The 3,563-nt window shown below is 56.7% G+C and overlaps 1 long non-coding RNA gene across 1 annotated transcript; it reads right to left on the reverse strand.

Moving 5' to 3' along the window:
* Nucleotides 1-751: 751 nt before the first annotated feature.
* LOC308238249 lies at nt 752-1,588 on the reverse strand. The gene is made up of 3 exons (XR_013959532.1): nt 1,475-1,588; nt 1,067-1,191; nt 752-877 (listed from the first exon to the last, which is right to left on the reverse strand). It is a non-coding gene; the product is annotated as an uncharacterized lncRNA (long non-coding RNA).
* Between the last annotated feature and the right edge of the window lie 1,975 nt (nt 1,589-3,563).

The following is a 3,563-nucleotide window of genomic DNA, read 5'->3' on the forward strand; positions in this document are numbered from 1 at the left end:
CCTTGTCCTGCTGGCCACTGGGGTTTCTGAGACCTGAAGAGAAAGTGACCCTGTGGAGCAGTGACAAGCAGCCCTAGCTGAGGTTACCTGGATCAAACAGCCCACCAACTGGCAGACACGTGAGTGAGGCCATCCTGGCCCAGTGGCCCCAGTTGAGCCCAGACCAGACCAGAAAAGCCATTTCGGCCACCCCGCCATCTCTGCCAGCGCACAGAATCAAGAACTAAATAAAATAGGTGTTGTTTTAAGCCAGTAAGTTTTGGGGGCAGCTTGTTACACAGCAAAGCTAACTGATACACACATCTCACCAGCACTCAAGGCTCCCTTTTTCTTGGGGTAATTTTTCATATGGGACATTTCCATCCATTAACCAGACTAACCGAGTTGAAAACAGAGGTGCTGGGTGGTTGGTAGGCTCACTCAGCAGCCGGGGGATGCTCACCTGCACACGGGTGAGCTTCAAATTCCTACCTCGACAAAAGTACAAACCGCTACTTGTGTCGTGCCGAGACTCCAGATCACTCCGTTGAATCTGCTAATGGAACTCTAAGTCCAGGCATCCACGCTTCTAGGCACCTATTAAGTGCCTGTTACAGTGGATGGCTTTGTGGAGATATTTTTAAAAGTGAACAGCCCTGTTGGGACCCTGTTGGGACACATGCACCCTCTCCAGTTTGCCACAGTCCCCACTATTCCTTATTGCCCTGAGGGAATCTGACCAGCTACCTTTCTGTATGTCACCGTCCTGGTTGCTGTGTTCATTCAGTCTGAGACTCCTCAATGATAAGTGCTAACTCCTGAGACCCAGAGAGACTCCTGCCTGATGGGAAATCAGAGGAAACTCCGGAATGATGGGAGGCTAGGGTCTGGGTAAGATCTGCAAAGCAGAGGAAGAAAGTAGCAGTCATTCCAGATGAAGCATAGACCACCCCTCCCCAGGGTCAATGCCCTCCTGAGGGCCCAACCAGCTCCATCCGGCGAGTGTGGGGGGCTGAGGGATCCCCTTCATGCCCTTCCTTCTCCATTAGCCAGGCCCCTCCCCGCCTTGGGGCTGGGACTGACTCACTGCTCAGTCCTGGAGGCTGGTCTGCTGGGAGCCTCCTGCTTCTCCATCCCGCACAAACACACCCCTGCCACCTCCGCTCCTTTCAGCATTTGCTCAGGGCCACGGAGGGGAGGGGCGGGGCGGCCCTGATAGAAAACAAATAAACAGAGGGGCTGGCAGCTCTCCAACGCCCCTCCTCCCCTCCCCCCTGCCTGGCATACCCTCCCTCAAAGATCACTCCAGCCCACCTTCTCTAACAGAATCCCTGACACATGTTCCCTTGCATCCGTCCTGGCCCGCTTCTCCCTCTTCCTTCCTCATCCCTGCCTCCCCTCTCCCTGTCTTCTTTTGGGCACCTCTGTCTTCTCTCTTACTCGCCCCTGCCTTCTTCATCACCCCCACCTCTCCGCCTTTCTCATGCTTTCTCACCTCCTTCAGCAATCTCTCCCTGGGGCCTCTCCTCCCTCTCTTCCTTCTCTCAGTTCTTTTCTCCCCTTTCTCTTCGCCATCCTCTTCCTTCTCTGTTCCTTCCTCCCATCCGGCCTCTCAGCCCCCACCCCATCCATCTTCCCCTCTTCCTCTCCCCACCCCCCACCCCCAGCCTGGCCCTGACAGGAAGCGGTTGGAAAAAGATGGATGGAAATGACACGCCGGCTCTGGCGTGACTGCCACCCAGTGATGCATTGGGAGCCGTCGCTGGCTTTCTGCGGAGCCATACAGATGAGAGGGTGGCCCCTGGCAGTGTGGGGTCAAGGACACGGGAAGGGCAGCGGACTGGGGCCTGGGGAGGGAGGCTGAGCTCTCTCTGCTTTCTCTGGGCCTCCTTTTCCCAGGCCCCAGCAGCAAGCAAAGGGCCCAGTCCCCGCTGTGTCCCTGGAAGGAATATAATACTCTAGACCAGCCGTGGGCAAACTACGGCCCGCGGGCTGGATCCGGCTGTTCTATCCGGTTCTCTTGCTCTCCCCTCCGCTCCTTTACTTTGAATTTCTATTAGTTCACACAAACACTCCATCCATGCTGTTGTTCCGGCCCTCCGGTCCAGTTTAAGAACCCACTGTGGCCCTCGAGTCAAAAAGTTTGCCCGCCCCTGCCCTAGAGGAAAAGCCGGGAGCACACTCTGCCTCAGGCTCCCCAGCTGCACAATGGGAGCAGCAGCACCCGCCTCACCGGCCTATTGGGAGGATTAAAGGAGTTAATCCATGCCCGGAGGTTAGCCCCGTCCCCGATGGGCGCTCGGCACGTGTGGTAGCATTATTGGGAATAGGGTTACCGTCATGAAGGCTGTCCGCGAAGGGCAGCCACGCTCCTAACGCGGCTGTCTGGGTTAAAGGAGAAATGTGCACTTGGTGCAGGACGGAGGGATAAGAAGCAGCACTAACATGGCCCAGTGCTGGCACAGGCCACGCATGCCCCAGTGTCCTCTGGGTATTAGCCCATGCAACCCTCTTAATACCCTGGATGTGCGTCCTCTTATTCCCATTGTGCAGAGAAGGAAACTGAGGCTCGGAGCGGTTCACATTGTTAGGAGCTAATGAGGGGTAAAAGGTGACAAGTCTGCTCACCGGACATCTACTGACGCCAACTCTCTGTGCGCAGGCCGTGCCCCGGGGCCAGCGCTTACATGCGTCACGTGTGGACCTGGGGGAGCACCGTTCGGCCCAGTGTCCAGGGTCTGGGCTGCTCTGGTCCTTCTCCTGCCTCTGGCGCAGACTGTCCCAAGCCACCCCCAGCAGAGTCACTAAGTTCCCAAAACTTCCCAGGGAGGAGGAAGCCCATCCCCCAGCATGACCCCTCACTCACCCTTCACTCTCCTCGAGCGCTCATTGCTCCTTATTAAGTGCCTACTGTGTGCTCAGCACTACGTGTAACAGGACATGGTGAGTAAGATGGCCCCTGCCCTCCTGAGCTTGCGAGTCATTGCCCTGCCCTGTCTCCTGAATTTCACACATGTCCTTTCTCCTTCCTTCTCCCCAAGACCTCAATCTGGCCTCTTCCAAAAAACCCCTCTGAGACCACCTCCTGCAACTCCTGCACCTTATAGAATCAAGCAGGGTGATGCTCGCCTTCCTGAGGCCCCTCTGATAGCCTCTCGTCATTGTCAGTGGCACCTCCCCATCCAGACCACAGGCCGGTGGGCGGTGGTGGCCGAGCGCTTCACTGGCCCCCGTTCCTCCCCTTCTCCCCTCCATCCACATCCTGCATCACTTGCCTTTGCAGTTTCTCTTACTAAGAAGGAGCAGCCACCTGACTCGCTGTGGCAAACAGAACGCAGCAGGAGGGACGGTGTCCAGGTCTAAGCATAGGTCTTAAGAGGCCTTGAATGTTCCCACTTGCTCTCTTGCGCATCTGCCATTGCCACGAGAAGGACATGCCCAACCTCGTGTGGACCCTGTCAGCCAACCAGCCCTCCGCTGCATGAGCAAACCCGGCTGGGATGAGCTAAATCCCAGCCAGCCCACTGAGAAGTGAAATAGAATATATGCTGTGGGGCTGTTCGTTACACAGCATGCGCTGACTG

Source organism: Plecotus auritus, assembly GCF_963455305.1.
Source record: "Plecotus auritus genome assembly, chromosome: 13".
Classification (NCBI taxonomy): domain Eukaryota; kingdom Metazoa; phylum Chordata; class Mammalia; order Chiroptera; family Vespertilionidae; genus Plecotus; species Plecotus auritus.